Source organism: Strix aluco, chromosome 3 (assembly GCF_031877795.1).
Source record: "Strix aluco isolate bStrAlu1 chromosome 3, bStrAlu1.hap1, whole genome shotgun sequence".
In the NCBI taxonomy this organism is placed as follows: domain Eukaryota; kingdom Metazoa; phylum Chordata; class Aves; order Strigiformes; family Strigidae; genus Strix; species Strix aluco.
Window position 1 is genome coordinate 20,952,837 of NC_133933.1, and position 22,612 is coordinate 20,975,448.

The following is a 22,612-nucleotide window of genomic DNA, read 5'->3' on the forward strand; positions in this document are numbered from 1 at the left end:
CTTTAGAAACTTCTTCATGCTTTCTGGAAAGAGGTGTTTAGCCAGCAGAAGACTTGATTGTGAGAAAACAATCAAATAAGTGTGCTCACTGCAAAATAGTCAGGTTAGCAGATTGATATTGCAGGCTGGTTTGAAAGAAACATAGTTGTACCTGGTGGGTAAATAGCACTGTTTATTGATGTTATTTGATGGGGCTAGGTCTGTATGTAGGTCTACACTGGTTGGCACCTTAGCGGATATGAAAAAAAAGTAGATTCCTGGACCAGTCAGCTCCTCCATTTTCTGTTGCACTTAACCTACCAAGACTCACTGAATTGACTGAACCTCGAAGTTTCCAGAGCCACTGAAGTCTCTCTCATTTCACCAGACCATCTGTGCCAAAAGAACATCAGACTTTTAGTGAACCAGTGCTTACCTTCTATTACTAAAATATCCTCTGAAGTGAATAATTCAGGAGACCAGCAATGTGTCTCTTGAATGACATTCTTGCATTTTTAGTAATAAAGAAACTGGCCTAGGAGAGTGGATGGAAAAGAGGGAATGCTGCTGAAGTTTATATGAAGACCTCTAAGTTTCATTAACAGCATCAATTTCAGACAAACCTTGCCAAACATTCTGAAAATTCACCAGCTTCACTGAAACTCAAACTGTAGATGCAGTTTTGATTTGAGGTTTTTTTTATTCATGCACACTTCAGACAGATTAAAACTCTCCTATGTCAAGCAAACATGAACAGAGTATGACAACAAAATTTTGCATCTTTTAGAAATAAAGCTGGGTTTCTTTCAGCTGTATTTTGAACATCTCAGTATAAATGTAGAAGACTGCTGAAAACATCATAACAAACCTGGCACACAAGGGCAGGCTTTAACACCCTAGACCCTGGTTTTGAAAGGTCTTCATCTCAAGTTATATGGCTGAAGGAGGCAAATGTAATGATACATGATAGAAGATATGGAAAAAATGTAAAAAACTTTTGTTAGTGCTCTGTGTAACATGCATATCTGTGTTATTTGTTTGCTCTTAGCTGTTAAGACAAATGAGTAGTTAAAATCACTCTGTGGATCAAGTCATCTGGTGAAAGCTATTCCTCTGGGAGAAAACTGCATGTATTGGTTTGCCTAGTTCAAGAGACCAGACAAACAAACAATAAAAGGGTATAAAGAACTTGTCCTTAAGTATTATGAGTGAAAGCTAACATGGAGGTGCAGGCTGGAACACAGAGTGAGCTGAATTTGTGTCTGTGTATACCAGGATACCTAATGGATGATGGATGATGATAGCTGGTAAATGTAGCATATATGTGGATCTGTTGGTTTTTTATGATGCACTTTTTCTTTTAACTCTTTGTCCAACACAGAGCTTTCTGAAAGCTAATGGGTGTCCAGTTTCCCCTTGTTGTTGTCCCTGAGAGAGAACACAAACGCAAGTACTCATGTTAAGGTTAGCTACTCGGGGGCAATCACAGCAAAACACCATGGACTTAGAAGCCCAAAATCATAATTCTGGGGGGAAAGGAGAGAGGTGATCCTGGCAAGAGAAGGGTGGATTTATACCTGGAGGCACTAATAGGAGGGAAGCAAAGATTTTAACCATAAATTATGGCACTGAGGTTTTGTTTTAAAACCATAGTGAGCTGCAGTTTTACAATTCAGCAGGATAGGATGTTTCATTAAGTCAGGGCAACTCCATACATAAGTTGATAGGGTCCAAAATATTCCTCTTGAAGAGCATACCTCATTCTTTTCAATGGCACAACAGCGCACATTTATTGAAGACCAAAAGTTGGTGGAACATCTTCATCTGATACTTCAGCCTTTAGAGGCTAGTAGATCTCTACATATAATTAACACTCTTCTGGTATATAAAATATAAGAACACAAGTGTAGGGTCAAGCATTTAGCTTCTTGCAGCTAATCTTATTATCACTCTCGTGGAGCATCTAAGCAATGTAAAAAGCAGAAGACCACATTGCCTGTGGCTAAGTGCTTTACTGCAGATGGACTTCACAGCCCCCTGGACTCATGCTGTCAGAACCAAAGTAGCATGAAATTGCCTTAACCTCTTCACTTCTGAAACTCAGGGGATGAACAGACAAAAACAGCTCTCACCAGTTTGGTAAGCCTAATTCCTATATAAGTAGTCCTCTAAGCTAAATGTTTCATATTTTGGTGCTTAATTCATTGTGTGTGATACTTCATTGAAAGCTGTGTACAGATGAGAACAAGCATCAACAAATCAGCAGACAACATTTACAGTTTAAATTCAAATATGTCACTTTCAGATTGTCTTTGAGGGTTTTTTTGAATCATGTGATCAGCTGCCACTTTAAATATTGTTATCAGCTAAGGACTACTGTAAAAATCCTCTTTTTCTTTCTTCAGCATCCTTGTTTTGAATCAGCTGCAAGGACACAAAATACTGAAGAACAAAACATGAATAGAAATTCAGTGTCCTCAACTAGGGAACACACAGTACAAAACTGAAAAAGAACTTAGAACAGAATAAATATTGCAAGACAAATTCTTTTCCACATCTTAATAAAGCAAAAATAGATTGAATATACAGAATGTTTAGGGATTACATGCAAATATATGTAAGAAGAATTTTACTTATCTACTGAAAAGTGTGTGTTTAAATGAAAGGTATGTTAGATTGCTTCTACACCACTTTTCCTGTAAAGCATCTTGGTTTTGACTTGGCCAACTTTGAGCTATCCTGACTTCCATTGCTCTCCAACAGATGAGGTTCTGACATGTTATGCATAATTCTCTATTAATTCCTCAAAGGAATTAGTCTCTTTTTAAAGTAAAATGCAAAAAACTAATCAAGAAAATGTGTGAAAGAAGCCAAATTTATCTAGCCACAATGTGTCAGCAAAAGGACCCAGTCTCATCTGTGACCAGAAACATGGGTGATGCTTTTTTGTTGTTGTGTACTTGAACTTAGAAAAATGTTACAGTGAAAAAAATGGCCTGTTCTGAAAATCAAAATTAAGAAAACTGCAGATTTTCAGAACAGTAAAGTGCTGCATTTAAGTACCTAAAACACTAAACAGTTTAAAAATTTAGGATTTTCAGGACCTCCATTGATGTTATCATTTTATGATTTCTCTGCAGCTAGAAAATCATGATTGTCCTCCTAGTGGGCCTCAACATTTCTGTCTGGAGCTGATTCTGATTCCAACGTTTCCATTTGATTCTGATTCTGTTCTCTTTTGACTGTGGGCTTTGGCTGCCAATCTTTTATAAAAATGCTTTGTCTAATTTGAGGTTTTAGTACAAAGCTCTTGACAACTAGTCTGGTCTAATTAGCCCTTTCCAAAAGCCTAATCAAAACAAGGCAAGTGCCTTTTTGTGTGTTGAACTGGTTGATTTAAAGCCTTGTAAGGAGGCTACAGACCTCTTCAACCAACTCTACTATATGGTAAATTCATACATTTTCCTTAGTGAAAGCAAAACTTTTCAGTAGACATCCAAGCTAACAGCTCTCTCTTCAGCCCATCTTTGTTGGCTAGAGTGCGTTTGTCTTGGGGCATGGAGTGGTGTGACATAGCCAGTGTGTCTCACATAATTCACTGCCAAGTCCTAGAGGGTACAAGCCACTATCATTTTTAACGAAGAGACAGCTGGATGAGATGAGCCACAAGTACCTTCACTTCATCTTTTGATCTCCAGGTAAGATCCACAAGATACTCCATTACCATTAGGATTTTATGGAAGTAGCTAAGATGCACTTGTGTTGGTGAGAGCAAGCTGCCTCTTTTGCAGAGAAGCTCAAAGCATCACTGTCTCTCTGCTAAGGGAGGATTGCATGCAACTTAGTTTTGCCCTTCAGATCTGGTCTCTCATATCCAAGAGCAGATGGCTGCTCCTGTTCTTCCAGTAAGATGGTGCTGTCTGCTTGGAATGCCATGACAGAGCAGCGCAAATCTACAGCTACACTCCCAAAGGGAAGGAGGAGAAGCAGTATGACACTCGTACTTCTGCGCCAGTTCTGCTAAATGGGGAGACAAAGTCAAAATCTCAATTTTGTATCTTCCTTATTCTGGGAGACTGACCCCAACCCAGTGAGTACTGCAAGTCTCCTTGTATGAAGGGACGCACCAGACCTGGGGAAGGAGAGATGTGAGAGTCTGACCTTCCTTTGCATGCTGAGCCCAGGCTCCCTCTCCCAGTGTTATCTTACCCAGTGTTAGTCTCCCAATTCACAAGTTCCTCTCCTTGGGAGGATTTCTGTGTCCATCTCTGCCCACTGATAGCAAGTTGAAACTCAGCTGATAGACACCCAGGGAAGGTGTGTCTGACAGATTACTTGCAACTTAATAAACAACCAAGTATGTTTGCTTCTCCATAGGAGCAAGACAGAGTCATTTAAATGGGTAAAGACCTCTGCCTGGACATGTTCTTTCTCTTCAAGAGCATCTGACTCTGTCTGAGAACAGGCTGAATTTAATTAACAATAGAGAAGAGTCGCCCATGAATGTAAGTTTGTTCATGTTTTTTCTGTTTCTCGGCTACTTCACCAAATTTCCATGCAGGGCTTACACACTACTTGTGCTCTATGCATGCATGCCTTCTGAAATGCCTACAACAATTGTTTTTCAGTTCCTTAGCCCAACCTTTCCTGATGTTTCCTCAGCTCCTTCCTGTGCTGGCATGTTTGGAAAGATCTTCCAACCCTGACTGTGTACGGGCTGATGCAGCCACCACATCTAGCAAGCTTCCTACTTCTAGCTGCTTCCACTTACTGGAGGACCCTCCTGTGAGCCAGAGATCTTGTGGAGATGTAGCAAAGCAACAGGCTTTCTCTTCTCTTGGCCAGCAACCTTCTCTTCCTTTACTTGATGAAAGTCAGTACTGATGATACCTGATATGGAAAGATTGGTTTGTACTTTGAGTGTAGTGATATGTGCTATGGCTTTAGTACACCAGGGAATTTGGGAGACAATTTCCACCAATGTTGCAATGTTTCATTCACATGTGGATAGAAGCCTGTGTTACATTGTGTATAAGAGATCTACCCAAAGAGCCAGTTAGCACTGATCAAAAATGCAAATCTGATGCTTCAAAGCAAAGACCAGGAAAGGATGGATCTTTTTGCCTGGTTTTGTGACAAAATTGTGTATGTCCACCAAGTGAACTGAATTTTGTCCTACCAACATACATCATACCCTTCTCTGGTGAGAGGTACACACCTTTAACCAATCCGAGTGTTGATTCAGGCCTGTGAAAATCAAGGCACCCTCATTCTACGGCCAAAGATTTCTGTCCAGTAATACTACATCAAGCTGGTATTTTTTCAGTAGTTTTGCCTTTTCCTACTGAGGTCTCTGTCGAGTGGTACAGGAAGGATAAGTGCTGTTTCTGCTGCTGCTGCCAAGTAAAGCACTGAATAAATGTCAAAATATTTGCATCCTAAACAAGCTGTCCATTCTTATTTTTTCCTGTAGGGCATAATCATCTTTATTCCAGACAGGTTCTCTCACTCCATCAAGATCAACCTGGCCTACTTTATATGTAAACTTTCGTTTGCTGAGCTAGATTCTAATATCTTTTTATTTTAAAACCAAATTGGAAAACCTGTGAACATCTAGGCAGAGTGAATATTGCAGAGTCTGATTCTCCTCTTCTCTCGTGTGTGCTTACTTGGCCCTGTACAAAGTAGGCTTGAGTTTTGCCAGTCTGATCCGAGAGCATTTACAGCCACACAGGTGAAGGATCACACAAGTTACAGGCAAAACAAGCTGTCTTTTTAGCTAGAAATTGCCAACATGCTTTAATGCCCTGAGAATGTTTCCCAGATAAGATCAGTCCACCCTCTGTTAATTGATAAATGCAACCATGGCTGTTATTGTGCTCTATTTTCATTATTTTGTTGCTTGTACTAATGCAGATTAACTGGATCCTGTGGAATTGCTCTTGGTTTCTATGCAAATACCTGTCATCTTTATGTCTCAATCAATCTCACTGGAAAGAGTAGTAAAAAAAAATAAAATAAAACTGTACTTTTTTTGACAAGCAGATGTTATGTTTCAGCTAACGTTCTTTGGTAACTAAATTTTATTTAAATGATCAAAGAGATGGTGAAATATTAAGTAGTTACTTTCATTGCATCAAGGACAAACCCAATGAAGCTTTAGTGAGCCACTGGAGCGAGTTACACTACTTGATATGCAGTTTAGTGTTTACCAGTTACTGTTCAATCAGATATCTTTGAGAAGTAGCCTGCAAACCTTAAAAGGATTGCTGGGTCAAAATGAATGCTAGCGTGACATCATGCGATAATTTTCACTGGACTCTTTGCCAGAGGAGGAGAAAAATGAAACAAGACCAACCAACGAAATAAGCTAAGAGTGAGGATTTAGATTTATGGTAAAGAAAATGAGGTGCAGGTGGGATGTGATGAATTCTGAAATTCTTCAGCATTAGGAGAAGGAATCAGAAGAATCTCCTTTGAGAGGATGTACATGATGTTTATTTGTGCAAAGTGACCTTGTGATCCAAAAGCCATTAATTTGATAGCACAGAACGTGATCGCCACCCTGTGGTTGCTGGTAGAATTAGGTTAATATAATATGTTCCCTAATTAAAAAGTAATTAATCCTTCCTACTGTCTGCAGCAAAGGTTTTTGCATGCGCTTTTTGGATGCAGCTGGGAGCTCAGAGGGGGTGGAACAACGCTGGTTACTCCCTTGGGAATGGGGTTGAGAGCTGAGGCTCTAGCCTAACTGGGGAGAGAGGATTTATTTTGGAGATGTTTAGCTTCCAAATCTTACCTCTGTGTGTGAGCTATATATTTTACAGGTTCCTGAGTTGTTGGAATTTGACTCCATTCTCACAGGATGATGAAAGACACATCCCAAACAGAAGCCGTATGGGAAAAGTGTATTTTTCTATAATTCTACATTAGAAATTGCCCAAACATTTTTCTTGAAGTTTCCCATGAAAAAAAATCAGCATGCAATAAATGCCTGGAGGGAACTGTCCACAATGTTAGTCATAGTTTAATAAGAAAACAGCCTTACATTTCCTTAGCAGTTTTCTGAGAGAAAGCTCTGCCTCCCAAGGGCAATTTTATGCAGGAGACTATCTGTATGTAGGCTACTTTAGCTAAGACTTTCTCCTTTTGCAGAGGAAGGCTGAGAAGATTAAGTCCCCTACTCTTAAACCATCTTATATAAGTGGCTTCTTATCTTAAAACTTCAGCTCAGTTTAACCAAATTTTAAGCAACATAAAATAAAAGCCTCAGGTGGTGTCAGGTGATGTTTTTAATAAGCCTGGATTCCAATACTATCTGTATTTTTGTGAATGCTTAGTGCTCATGTAAGATGTCCACTATTATAGGGAATAAAGCCAGGTACAGTGCAGCCAGGTACAGAAGAAGCCTTCCACAGAGCAGGGGTGCTGTAGCTCTCTGCACGGGTAGCTTGAGCTGCACATGGGATAGTTGGGCTGTCTGGGGCTGGGAACAGTCTCCAGGTTTTGCAGTCCTAATGTGCAGGAAATTTCTGTAGTGTGGACTGCAGCTTCAATGAAGAAGAATGTTTTGCAGACATAAAGCAAGATCTGGTCGATGGTGCTTGGTTGGTTTTCTGCATCTTTGTGTTGGATAATAAATCTCTCATCTCAGAGGAGCTGGAGTTGGTCTCTTCTCAGAATACCTCTCTAGTGCCATACTATTTCTAAGCTATTCAGAGAGACAATCCAAGGGTGACCAGTGCAAACTTTACTCACCTGTAATTTAATTTAATTTAGAACTTAAAGATCTGAAAAGTTAAGTGAATACATTTAAACCGCAGCACACTTAACCTTCAGCACAAATTAGCCAGTGTGGACTGCCCACCTTGCGGTGGGAGCTTATGCCAACATTTTTCTTCTACCAAATGCTTTTCCATCACACTGAGATCCTGTAAAGGACAGGAATAAATATAACCAGTCACCTCAAAATCAAGATTGGAGGTGAAGAAATATAACAGCAGTGCAGTGTTACCATGGTAACAAAAGCTCTAAAGTGATCTAATCTACTGTTAAATTCCAGCTCAGAGATGAACAAAATCAACATAACAGAATAAATGTTACACTGAAAAGGGAACGAGGATATTTTGAGAGTGCTATTATGTTTGTGTCTTAAAATACAGCATAAAAACCATATTTGAAAAGAGAGGGAATTTGGGGACATTTGAGTTGCACATTTATCATATTTGTTTCTAATTAATATCCTGTGAGGTTAGCTGTCAGGTGACTTTTTAACATACTGCCTGAGTTTACTCTCACAGACGTATTGCTTTTCAGAATATTCCCCTCCTGTCACTCCGGTTGCGCAGATGGAGAATGGTAGCCCCATACACTATATGTCCCAGATTTTTCAAGTCGTTAAAGCCTCACACCCCTCGCTGTTGCAGGACCTAAATGAGTTCAAACGTTGAATCTCTTCTAAAAATTAGGTTAGACCATGAGGAGTGTCTGAAGGGGCTTGTACTGCTAGGCAGAGCTGTTTTCAGTGGTGAATGTTGATATGTCAATAACTATTTTCATTCTGTTTCAAAAAAGCAGCAAATCTTTAAAACGTCCCATGAAGTTCATTCCCAAAAAAATGTTAGTTTTGAGAAAATTTGAAGTCCTGAGATGTGGTTGGTTGGTTGGTTTTCTGCATCTTTGCGTTGGTTTTCTGCATCTTTGTGTTGGATAATAAATCTCTCATCTCAGAGGAGCTGGAGTTGGTCTCTTCTCAGAATACCTCTCTAGTGCCATACCATTTCTAAGCTATTCAGAGAGACAATCCGAGGGTGACCAGTGCAAGGTGACCAGACTTTGTGTCTTGGCTTTTCTGTGCGATATTTATTTGGTATAAATAGTCAGATTTGCTGGTCTGAACTTTCCCCAGTTTTTGATTAATCCCTTAAAAAACAACTCAAAAATCTGTGTGTCTCTACTGAAACCTGTTTAAGTGAGGAGTACTGCATGTGTGATTTCTTTTAGGACTCTTACTGGAATATTACTACTTCATGGCATATCACTCTGAGGACGGACACCATGTATTACCTGAACAGGCAGAAAGCACCAATTTTCTTTCAAGTTTTGTTTTAATATCGTTAAAGACTCTGGAGCTTCAGCTATCATTGAAGATTAGCTGTGATTTTGGTTTGAGGGATTGGAAGTTGGGTTTTTTTTAGGTTAAGCAGTCTCTGCTTGTGCTGTAAGTTTGAGATTGTAAATAGCTATTTAAGCATTACTAAAGTAGATAAGATGAGAAAATCATATTAGTAGTCTAGCTGTTTGATATAATTTTGACATCTGCATAATAATGTAAAAGTAGAAAGAAAATATCTGAACTAGCACCAACACAGTTGAAATAATTTCCAAAGAAATTTGATAACAGACATTTTTAAATGTTCGCTATAAAGAAAACAGATTTTAGTGACAGTTTGACCCAGTCCCTCTGAATCTAAGCATCTGGCATGTATTTCATAACAAGATATGTCTTCATGATTAAAGACACCCCAGAATTTCTCTCTGCTCCATACTGAAGACTAAATTAACTTTGTGTGTGTTTTAAATGTAGGTCTTTGGCTGTATTTCATCAGCAAGGAACAGGTGAAAATAAAATTTGCAGAGCATGTCTTTTGGTTTACGTTAATAGCTTATAAACAGCATGTGAACAGCATGCTTTAGAGTTAAGTTTTCCTTTTCCAATGGGAGATGTGCTCTTAGAAAATGACAACTCATTTGCATGCAATTTACACACTGCATTTTTGCAGGAATACATTTGACTTTTTGCACTATTCTCTGGTAGTTGCATTTAATTTTCTCAGTGCAGAATAGAAGCATTAAGATCAGATTTTAAAAGGCAGATCCTACATTCTTTGCATATGTAGACAAAAGCACTATCTGCAAAGAAGAGAGGCCTCTCTTTCTAGCTCTCTCTTGCACACTGTGTAAAATCTAATCATTTTTTTCTGGTATCAAATCATGTATGTGTTTCTTTCTCCGTTATACCATGCTGATCACTGTGGTATCTTCCATAAAGTTCTTGCCTCATTATTGAAAGGTAGGGAAAGTAAAGCTATTTCTGAGGCAATAATCCTTGCTTTTATGGTCTATTCTCCTTCACATTGATTGCTTGAATTTGAAACTCTCATGACATTTTGCAGGCAATAAAAAACAGAGGAATAATGTGTTTCTTTTCACCAGTATATTCTTATTAAGCCAGACAGAGCTGCTTACAAACTTGGTGCAGTCACTGTCACCAGATTCAGGTAAATGAGGAAAAAGAGCAATTTCCATGAAGGATGGAGCTGGAGCTTCCTTCGGCTGTTTTACAGGTATCTTTTGCTTTTTGAGCTCAATTTGTCCTCATTCTGTTTGAGCCTTCACTGAACTTTCATGGATGGAGTTCTCTGGGGAGGAAAAAATACCAACATTCTCCTCTCAAACTAAGCACTAAACCAGTATTCTAAAGTGCAGTGCAGTTTCCAAAGGGACTGGGATAACTAGAGTCTCTGCCCCTCCATGTACTTTAGGATGTGTTACACTGTAATGGAGATTTTTGGGGTCCTGCTGGACCTATGTGGTTTCTTCACATTAATGTATTCAAAAATGCAAGATGATATATATTGATGCAGAGGAACAATGTCGAACTAGTGATTCAATTTTCAGGCATATCTCCTCAACAGGGTTAAGATCCTTGTTGCGTGTGGAAGACACCACTGGATGCAAAAGAATATTTATTCTGGTTTTTTTTTTCATATTTCATATATATAGCAAGTAAATATAGCAACATGCAGAGAATCTTGTAGGTGAGTACTACTTCGACATCTTTTTTTTGTCAAACCTGAATTATTATTTTAGTTACATTTAGAGCTTCCAGTGAGGGTTTCAATCCCTACACATCTTGCACTGTGCAATCATATTTTAAGTAGACTGGACAGCTTATAATTCAGTCTGATAATTGGGAAAGGGAAGATCTAAGTGAGACCAAAGTGGTTTAGGCTTATTACAGAGGGAGCAGGTGGTTTACAATGCCATGATAGGATGGGAATGTGAGAAATTCCTGCTCTCAAGTCTTCACCAAACTCTGAGCAATTTTGTGTAGATTTTTTTTAATCCTGAGAGATGGCCCATTAAAAACTCTTAGCTACTAGGGAACCCTTACCCTCAAGACTATATCCAGCTGCCCAGAGCATACTCAGCCAAATTCAGACTTAGCATAAGAAGGTGCAACTTCTCAGGAGTATGAGGTCTAAATACAATAGGGAAGCCATCACAACATGGATGAAAGTGGCAAAGAAGTACAGCTTTATATTTTATAAATCCAAAGTACAAAATGAGTGAGATATAAATGTCTAAATAAGCAGGGGGAAAAAAACAAGCGAAGTTAGTAAAGAGAAAATAAAGATCCAAAAAACAGGACCTGATTACCCTTTCATTAAGTCCATGTCTGTTCTTTTGGTGTTTCTCATTTCCAACCACTTTGCAGACAAGTGCAAAGAATGTCTTACTGGGGATGACCAGTGGTCCATGTAGCCCTGTGTCTTGTTTCTGATACTGGCCAGGAGCAGATATTTGTGAAAAGAACATAAGAGCAGAGCAAGTGTATGGTTACAATTCTTCCAACACTTCCCCAGTTTCTGGCGGTCTGTGGTTATCGACTTAGAGATCAAGTCCGCTGTTGTAGTCACATCTTTCTGGCTGTTATGGGTCATTCCTTCCATGAATTTATTTATGTGTCAATTATTTACGTGTCTTGGGGTTTGTTTTTTTTTTTCCTAGACCTGTTTATACAGCTGGCTCCCATAGTGTCCTTGGCAATGAGTTTTGACATTTTAGTTACAGATTTAGTCAAAATGATAAACCTGTTTTCTTTTCCTAGTTTTAAAACTGCTGCCTGATAAAACAGAAATTAAGAAGAATCAAATCAAACTGGGGAATAATGAAAAACTTGTTCTCTAAACTCCTTTGCGATGACATTCCTTATTTTTGCATGATTCCATCTTATCTTTCCTTGGTCATTGTTTTCCAAGTTTAGAAAGCCTTAGTCCGTACGATCTTTCTTTGTATGGATGATGTATTGTTTCTTGAATCACTTTGTTGTCTTTATCTGTTTTCTTCTGCTGCTCTATCCTTTAGAGGTGGGGTGCCTAGGAAGGGATGCAGTATTCAAGCTGTGGGAACACCATGGGTTTTTAAAGTGGCATAATGATGTTTTTGCTGTTGTTTTTCATTCTTCTTTAATGATTCTTACCATTCTGCTTTCCTTGCTCACTGCCCCTGAGCCGTGAACTGACATTTTCAAAGAACTATCCATAATGACTCCAAGATCTTTCCTGAATGTTGAGAGATAATTTAGAGTACATTAATAAATCTATATATGTTTAGACCTTTTTTCCCCCAAATGTTATGCTTTAAATTTCATCTGACATTGATTGATTGTCTCGTCACTCAGTATTGTGAGATCATTCTGCTACTTGTCGCAGTCAGTTTTCATTTTTAGTACCCTGAATAATTTTGAAGCATGAAGAAACTTTGTCACCTCACTCTTCATTCCTTTCTTGAGCTTTAAATACGCTGAAGAGGATTCATATGGGCCCACAGTTTAACTTCCCTATGTTATGAAAAATGACTATTTATTCTTATGCTTTGCATTCTACCTTTTAATAAGTCATTTATCCTGTAAAGGACATTCCTTGTAGTTTCATACAGTTTAATTTTTTCAAGAGCCTTTGGTGAGAAACCTTGTCAAAACCCTATTGGAAATCCAAGTATAGAAGATCAATTGAAACAGCCTCATCCCCATTTATCATCTCTTTCACAGAGCCTGGATACCATCATGAGACGTGACTTTGTGTCTTGGCTTTTCTGTGCAATATTTATTTGGTATAAATAGTCAGATTTGCTGGTCTGAACTTTCCCCAGTTTTTGATTAATCCCTTAAAAAACAACTCAAAAATCTGTGTGTCTCTACTGAAACCTGTTTAAGTGAGGAGTACTGCATGTGTGATTTCTTTTAGGACTCTTACTGGAATATTACTACTTACTCTTTTCTGATCTTAAACCTTCCTTGTTTACATTTTGGTTTGAGACAGTCACTGACTTTTCTCCTGTAAAGAAATTATGTGCTACTTATCTTAATTATTTCCTAACAAACACTGAACTAATTGATTTCAGTTGTCTAATAAAGCACAATCCTTTTAACCAATTGTTGCTTGTAGAAACTCTGTGGCAGACACACTACTATTGATATATTATTTTGAAAAAAATCTTTGCTTTTTGTAAATTGACCCTTAAAATCTCTTTTGCCTGTCCATATTATGGTTTTCAGATTTGACTTCCTAACATGCCCTTTCCCATTTTCTTCAGATCAATATATCTTCCAGTTCTTGATTTGTTGAGTTTGCTGGAAGCTTGAACATAGCTCCCAATGTGATTTGTTATCCTCCTTCCCTTCCTTCACAAGAAAAAATGAAATGGTTAACAATATTGACGTGTGAATTATCTCCGCAAGGCACTCAAATCAATCCCATGCTGAGGGATTTCATCTCCCCCACTGCTCTCTGGAGACTTGATGAAATGTGAGGATAAATGAAGACACAGCAACGTGGGCTTCAGTATGTTGCTAATGCATTGCTGGTTGAAGTCAGTGTTGCTGTATCTTCGGTGCCAGCACTACTAGAGACGGGTATATTGAAGTTCAGTAGCTTTGCTGCCTCCTCTCCTGCCTGCAGTGCAGGCATCACTCAATCACTGCCTACAACAGAGCTTTTTGCCACCTCAGGTGTCTGAGGTATGTCACCTTAGATGGACGTTAATTTCAAACCCAAATATAGTATTCGTAGTTCACTTTGTGTGCCTGTACATGGTTTCTATCAGATATCCGTGTATGTTCTGAAATCAGTATGCCATGAAAGCAACTCCATGAATGCACTTGTTATTAATGTGCCTCATTTGTTTTGCTATTAATATGCCCAGTGCTGCTACAGACATCAGTAAAATATCTTGCTAAGAAAATGCCTCTTTAAAAGGAGACTCCACACAATGATTCACCATCTTGGAAATAATGAGAAGAAAAGCTGTAGGTACACACTGTCTGACTGTACAGACAGCTTGTTCTTCAATTTTGAGAAGGGCAGCCTTTAAGAATATCTTGGTCAGAGTGTGTAAGTGTAATGACAGGTGCTTGCAGGAAAGAAAGATAATGTTTCTATAGCAGAAGGTTTTGTTGACTGGAAGCAGATTTGAGTTTGGACCTACAGCCAGTTTATGAAAAAAGACTAAAACAAAAGAACCTCCTCCCCAAGCCAGATTTCATCAAGAAAATATTTAAGGACAGACCAATATTGAGCTTCTCTGAATGGGATACTATTTAAGGTTTGCTTCACCTACTGTAAGAGCTAGCAACTGTTTTTTAGACAGGATATTCTGGTGAATGTTGTAACATCTTTCTGATGAGGTACCCTGCTGCCTGCCAAGTCAGTCCAAACCTGGACCTCACAGCAGTTAAACTTCAGGTTTAAACCTCAGTGTTATATACTAAATACAGGGACTATATCTGCATAGTTAAATATGCTCCAGGTTCAGTAAACACAGGAGTTGCTAAGTTCGTGAAGAAACATATAGGATGTTATTCATACAAAATAAACATTGTGAAAAAATTCTTTCCATTAAGACGTCTAGTTTCAGAATCTTGCAATGTTGTAGAAGGTATTTAGGCAACAATTTTGTAAAACTTTTAAGAACATGAGGTCTGACTGAGTTAGGACTTTCTGCTAATGAAATCGTACATAACTGCCGTGATGCTAATAAGTGTAGTATCTCAGATTTCAAGATCTTTTTCTGTGAAAATACTCAATGTTTAATGACTGTGAATTTGGAGTTTTCCAAAGCTTTTTAGGGGTTTAACTTTTATTTTCTGTCTGACACTAGTATAAATGGCTTTTAAAATGGTTAAACAATCCATACTAAATAATTATGGTTTCCGTAGTCTTGGTTTTGCATTGGCATTGATACCTTTCCTTTTTATGGTAATGACAATTGTTAAGCTATATATCAATCTTTATCAGTTCTTCCTATTCAGTTTCACTTTTACATATGAAATACTATTAGGGTTGAAAGAAATCTCTAATAGGTTATTTAATCTCCTTTTAACTGTAATAAAAGTAATTTCCCTACTGTAGACCATCTCTAATCCATGGATATCCCAGTCTAGGATATTACTAATAAGCATGATATCTTATTCCTAATGCTATGTGTTCTGTCATTATTTCACTCTATCTTTTCACAAATTTGATGACAAATTGAGTATGGGTGCTTATACATCTGGTCTTATATTTTCTCCTGAACAAGCAGTGTGTAATTTAATATTTTCTTTGGCATTTTAAGCATTTTTTTTTGGTCACATCTGCCACTTGTAGTTCAGTCTTTGTACTGGAACACTGTTTTTATCTCTGAAGATAACTTTTATTCCTTACAAGCTACTGTATCACACCTGCACCTTCAAAATTTGGTCCCCCTATTTGCAAAATGCATTGATTTCTCATAGTTTTAATATTTGTAGGCCAAACATTGAGTATGGAGTAAGGGAGGGGGGATTATTCTTACTTTGAATATTATTTTCAAACGTCTTTCCTTTAAACTCCATTTTTGCAGGTCTCTTACATTTTTATATAAGATAATCAGATATATTTTTGAAATGTAAAAGGTTCTTACAAAACTGAAATTATTTCTTTTTACATTAAAGTATCCAGAACAGTCACCACTTGTGTTTTACTCAGCCAGGGTCTTTCTCAGGTGTGAAAGGCAGAACTTTGATACTCTTCTTTCACTACATTTTAAGGAGCTCTCTGTCCGTGCACCAGTAGATCAGTAGGAGAATATCAATGTTGAGATCTGTGATGCAAATGTCAGAGAAAAATTTGCACTAAAAGCTAGTACAAAAGCTACTGCAGCTGTAGAAAGTTTCCGTCCATTTGTATTAATAATCTACCTTTGTGGGTAATTAAGCTGTTAACCTGTCATCTTAATATGAAACATTTTTACCAATTTGCATCTTGTCCCTTACCCATAAAAGACATAATACAAGTAATAATTTAAAAGTTTGTCTTAAGATGATACCACAATATTTAAAGAACTGTACCCTTTTCGATAAAGTTAATAGGCACCTCTATGAATCTGGAGTTCTCCACAACTAATTTCATCACAATACAAATAAGTGTAGGATTCACCCCCATTCAGGAAGAGAAGATCAGACAGGTTATGCTTACACTTGTTCCTCTATTGGGAATACAGAGCAGGCTGGTTGCACTTCTTTTTTTTAAAAAAATAGGACAAAATTTCTGTTTAACATTAAATTCAAGGGTTCCTCAGAGCTTTCACATACAACAGAACAAGCATTGTGTATTTCAGAAAGCTGTAAATCTTAGTGCTGGACTGAAAGCAGCCCATGGGAACACAACCTTGACTGGTAGGGCCTCTTCGGGCTGACAGTACCTCTTCTCAAAGAGAAAGAACAAGCAACTTCCAGTGTTTCTCCTCTGGTTGTAAACTGTGGGGTTAGTTAGTATGCTGCAGCTGTGCAGATTTTCATTTCTGATAGAACTTAGCCTGAGAGGTATTTGTTGATGATTGTCAACAATCAAATGAATTATAGATGATGTTGGTAAACAAAATGCCGCCTTGATGAATGATGAGTTGGCTATACTATGACATGACTGCTAAGTCATTCAAAGCACTGATTAAACCCATTACAGTAAAATAATCACCATCCATTACCTTTAATGTCGTGAACTGACAACCTAGTTAAGGCAGCTGATGGTGTCAGCAAAATGATTTGTTGGTCCTCTTGTCCAATGACAATAAATCACTTCGATAAATCAATGAACAGTAGCAATAAAACAATATATTTTCATTTTTCTTGACATTCAATTACAGAGTGTGTATATGGACTTATTCTTAAACACAGTGATATGGCAAGATTCAGCATCCACCAGCAACTAATACATATAGTTGTTGAGATCTTGTTTTGCCCAATCGTGTTTTTTCCTTGGTTTTGTTTTCTGTTGCATCTGTTGTTGGGATACATCACTTGTCTTACAGAGCCAGATTCATTCTCAGGTATAAAAGGTAGAATTTTTATATTCTTTCTCACTACATCTGAAGAAGTTTCTTCTTCTAAGTAAGTTTCTATAGTAGTTGTGTTTTTTTCAAAACTTCAAGTACAATGGAAGCATTCCTGGTTTCTCTCCTTGCTAGTAATGCCTCTAGGCTAATAAAGTCTATAATTTGGCTTGTAGGTTAAACAAAAAGCGAACTTAAGCACTTGATCAGCCAGAACTGAGTTCAGGCTCGTGTGCTGCTCATGAATGAGCAGCTGATGACACTGCTAAAAACCCAACTCAGCTGGCAGTCATTGTCTTTTCTCTGTTCTGCCATCATTGGGGCTGTGCTGAACACCAGTCCTGGCGGGCATACAAAGAGTTTTGGGAGCACAGGATTTTATGTTAGAAGTATGTATCTGTATCTACCTATTTTTCTCTCTTGTCATACATACGTTCATGTGTGTGTGTGTTGTTATCAAATTTGGGGCATGCATCAAAGTACCAATACCTGGAAGTCAATTATACACTCCTTGGAAATTATGAAAGGCAAGACACCTCCCAGAGACTTGGAATTACCATGTATTTTTATTAGGTAAGGCTATATGTTTTTTATCTAAAGATGGACAAGGCCAAAATCTTTTCTTTTTTTTTTTTTCTTTTTGGCTAAAGAATTGGGTACTGAAACATTTCTCTCTGGATTCCTTCCTCTGCCCCACCCATGATCATACACTCCGCTAGACTCTAAAAATACCCCGAGAAATTCACAGGGCATAATATTTAAACATAATTCAGGTAACATATTACCCAGGTAGGTAATAAGAAGACAGGTCTGGAAAACCAGATGGCTGCGGAGCCTCTGTACTGAACCCCTTTACCATTCACATGCCCCGAATCTCTACTTGGTTGGACTTGATTTGTTTGTGTCACGCTTGCGTGGTTGTAAGTTTGCTATCAGCAGGAACAGGTCTTTTCCACATATTTGCAAAGAGAAGAAGGAGAAGTATAGTGCAGAGGTTGAAAGGAAGATCTCTGGCTGAGGAAGCAGCCACATCTACATCAGCTAATGTTTAGAGGTACAGCTTAAGTTACTTCAACATACAGGGCCTTCCCTATAATGGTTCTATTAAACAAAATAGGAAGTTATAAAGATATACATCAATTGTTACATTGATAATCTTTCTTTCACTGATATAAGTTTGCAAATCACGGCCAATGTGCTTTTCTGCACCAATAACCTGGAGAGGTCACCCGACTGGGCACAGAGGGTTGCAGGGGTTCCCAGTTCTACACTCCTGTGTAGTATACCATGTGTCCTCCGAAAATAAGATTGTTTTGATTTACTTCTGGACTCAATCTAGTCCCAGATAGCGATTTAACATGGGATCCGTTTTTTTGAGCACTTGCCTGCTGAAGACAGAAAGATCGTTGTGGAGATGAAACTTTTTCAATGTGGTTATATCCCATGTCATATGAAAGATTTTTTTTCTTTTTTTTTCTAAAAATGGATCTGTCAGTAGAGAATGATTGGTCTCACTGGACATACGGGCAGTTAGAACTAGAAAAGCTGAATGTCACTAAAGGATGGTAAAAATGAAATGTTTGACTATAAATTATTTTTATGTCATATTTAGATTAGAATATAGAAAATGCAAGTAGTCAATATGAGTTATGTAGCAGACACCAGAACGTGTCAAGAAATGCTCCAGTTTTTGATGGAAGTGAACTATGACAGAGACCCTGCACTGACTTAGTGGGAGGCATTAGTTGTTGATACTTATTGCAAAAGTACTATCTGCAGCAAATGCTTCTAAAATGACAATTTACAGAACATTGTGGGATATTTGCTGTATAAGGGTTATTAAGAGATCATTTGAGATAACCATCTTCAATTTGGTTCTGGAAAACCTCAGCAATTGCTCAGAAAACAGGCGGTAAAGCAGACTACTGTCCTGTATCAAACTGTCTGCCTGTGAAATCTGTACAAGCAGTTAAAGGTTGTAAAATGTAAAATTCACAGAGCTTTTGTGAAAAAGCTGAGTGTTCTCAGAGTTTGTATTAAATGCAAGGGATTATTTGTGTTATCATCAGTGCTGTAACAGTGATTCATTTAGCTGATTATATCCCGCCCTCCAAACTCTGCATGTCTGTATGTTCAGACTCGTGGCCTTTTCCAGGAACTTCTTGACACACTGGTGCCTTGCCTTGCAAAGCAGAGCGTGTGCCTTTTATCACCGGGTGTGCTGTCACCTAGAAATTTGTGTCTTTGGGCCCTATTTTGGCTGTTTCGTACTTCATCTTAGTTTATTGAATCAGCTTCAAAATGGCCAGAATGGGGCTGGGAGCATGGCCTGAAGACTGAGTTTTCTTCCCTGCTGGCAGTGGGGTACTTGAGCATCGTGGGTGTTGGTTCTCCCTTCCCATGTCACACTGCCATCGCTCCTGCTTTTGAAAGGAGAGGAGGGGAACAGACTCTCCACCAGCCCTCTCTTCTGTTGCCTAAAGCTTGAACCAAAACCTGCAGGAGAGCAGCCTCAGGTGGTCCCTCATCCCAGCCTCACCTGAAATGCAATGCCAATGGCCTCTGGCAAGGTAGTTCATTTTCAAGTCAGGACTGAAATCACACAATTCTGTGAGTTTTGAAGTGAACACAGTGGATTAGAGTCCTCACCAGAAACTGACAAATGTCATTTGGTTTCCTCAGCTCCAGAGCAAAGTTAAGATGGAATTTCATTTTAATCTGAATCAGCCTGGCCATCTCTAAGTTTGACTAGGCTACGTGGTATTTCAGTTGGTAAAGACACCGACTATTTAATGGGCAGTCTGCCTTTGTGGAACAGGAGCATGTGTAGAGCATTTTTCAAGATACGCTGTTCCATACCTTGCTAAAACTACGAAGAACAATAAGAAAATGGGTAATGCACAGTAGATAAATTTTTAAAATAACATTCAGCTGCTAATTCTTTATAAGTTCCTAACTCTGTCTGAAGACTTGTGTAACGCTTTTTATAAAAGTAAAGCAATCACTTTTTGTACTTTCAACAGCTAAATTATGAGGTTGTTGTACTATAGCAGTACTTACATAGTGTGCCTTTGGAAAGTATTCATCGCTGTGTACTGTGTGTGTCTGAGAACATCTACTTGAAAGGATTGCTTGCATGAGGCAAAGAGTCAAGTTGTTACGAAATTTGTTTTCCTATTCTTCATTTGAAAATTTCTAGAGATCACACTTCAATATTCCTGTTATCATCAGCTTAAGGTTAGCAAGAATATGACACAATGTATTGATCTAAAATGTGTATTTTTACATTAACATTTTAAATAGTTTTAAAGTGTCTATCAAAATTACTTTCATTCAGCATGTATGAGGAGACCCTGTTATGTGATAGTCTGTGATCCTCCTTGGCTTAAGAAAGGATGAATGTAATAAACTTTTTAAAATATCATCTATAAAATCCATGCAATGAAATAGTTAAGCACATAAGCTCCATCCCAATCAATATTTATTTTTTGGTAAAACTGGCTCTGCAGCATATCTTTGCCATCTCTATAAACATTTCTATGGCAACCTTAACAATTGTGTCTGTTTCCTTTCGAAGCTGCTGTAGAATTGTTGAAAGTGTCCTAATTTGTTAATAGGACAAATATTGGAAGTTGACCCCAAAGTTTATTTCTCAAACTCCTTCTGGTCTTGCTTACGGCTGCAGAAAATGAAAAATGAAAGACTGATACCTCACAATTCCTGTCATCCAGCTTTAAAGCTGTAACAAACCCTGGCGATCCCTGCAATGCATCATTCAGTTTCACTGCATGTGGCTCAGAGAAGACTGGACAAATTTGGCTTATTAAGGCAAGTACTATTTGAAGGCATGCTTTAAAGCGGGGAAAAAATTAAAAAATGCAAGCATCAGCAGCAGATGGACAGAGGATTTAAAAAAAAAAAAAAAAAAGCAGCGGACAGCATCTGAAATTTAGCTAGAATTAGTTTTTTGGTCACATTTTATCTCCTCAAAGGCCACCACCACCATCAGAGCAGTAGTGTGTGGAGTGACTTGTGACACAGCTGGCAGTCAGCAATGCCTCGGGGCTTGGGCCAGCAGGGATGCTGCCTACTGGGGATGAACTTTCAATACTGCACTGCTCCTCAGAGAAAGAGCGTCTCCACGGACTAGGACAAAGATCGGTACAAGGGCAGTGAGGGGAGAGGAAGGTGGGAGAGGAGGGGTACTAATACATCCAATTTTTATAACTCTCGCAAGTGCTTTTCCTTTGTCTCTGACACCTGCCCTAGACTACATGCAGCACACTGCTAAATAACATCTTGTCATAAAGACCAAAGCAATGATTACACTCTGACTAGGTTATTAAGGCAATTTTATTTCACACTTGTCTATTAAGGTATAGTAAGTAACCAAACAGCAAAGATGATCTTTCAGGCAGAGAATGAGAGGTTCTTTAAATTGTCATGGTTTTTTTAAATCTTGTTATTGAAACCACCAGAGTGCTATACTGCAGATGTATAATTAAAAAAAAAATAATAAAAAAAATAAACAAAACAAAACAAACAAACCCACAAACCAAAAAACAAAAATACTTTCTCTTTGTTAGGAATGCATTCTGTGTCACTCCTCACCAGCAGTTTATTAAACAGATTTTCCATTTTGTCAGCTCAGCATATGGTATTCAAAGTCTGATTTTTAAATTTTTTTTTGTTAGGGGTTGGCTAGGAGGACATAAACAGCCATTAAAAGCATGCTTCCCATGACTTGCTGAAAAAAAAAAAATACATTTCATCATTAAGTTTGCTGTTTTTTTAAAAAGGTAAAAGTCCTTCACTTTATTTCCTTGTCAGGCTCCCCCACTTGCCAATAATCTCAATTTATGGCATCATTTCTCCCATGAGAAGAATGTATTCAGGACTGGAAATTTGGTAAATATTGAGAATATATTTGTATTCGAATTTTGAATTGGTAAATTGCAAAGATTGACCGAAATATCAGCAAGATTCAGAGCAAACTAATTATCAAGTGAAAATACCAGGATAAGAAAAGTAATATATGTATATATACATCCTATCTGGCAGAATGTTCTCCAGAGTAGCTTTTATATTAGATCTGTATTGGAATATCTCTGTTAATGGAGCTTAAGAGCACATTTACCCTTCTCACAGCTGTAGCCAATTGGTCACCCATACTCTCTGCAAAGTCTATTGCATTCTCGTTATTTGCGCTAGCCCTGGCAGCTAGACACCATTTACTTTAAAGGAAGAAGGAGCAAGGAGAATAGTTTTGGCGTATATGGCAAGTGAGGTCTCTGAAAAAATCCTCCAGCAAATCTGTATATGTGTAAGATGGTCCTGGCATCTGCTGATTCTCTGTAGCTGTGGTGCTAGGGCAATGTGACTTAGACATCTCAAACTTGCATTTCTTGCACCACTTGATCTTTGTTGTTGGAAATTTAAATTCATCAGTAAAATAATAAACTAGTGCTGCTGTGGCATGGACGCACGTGCCACTGAGCCA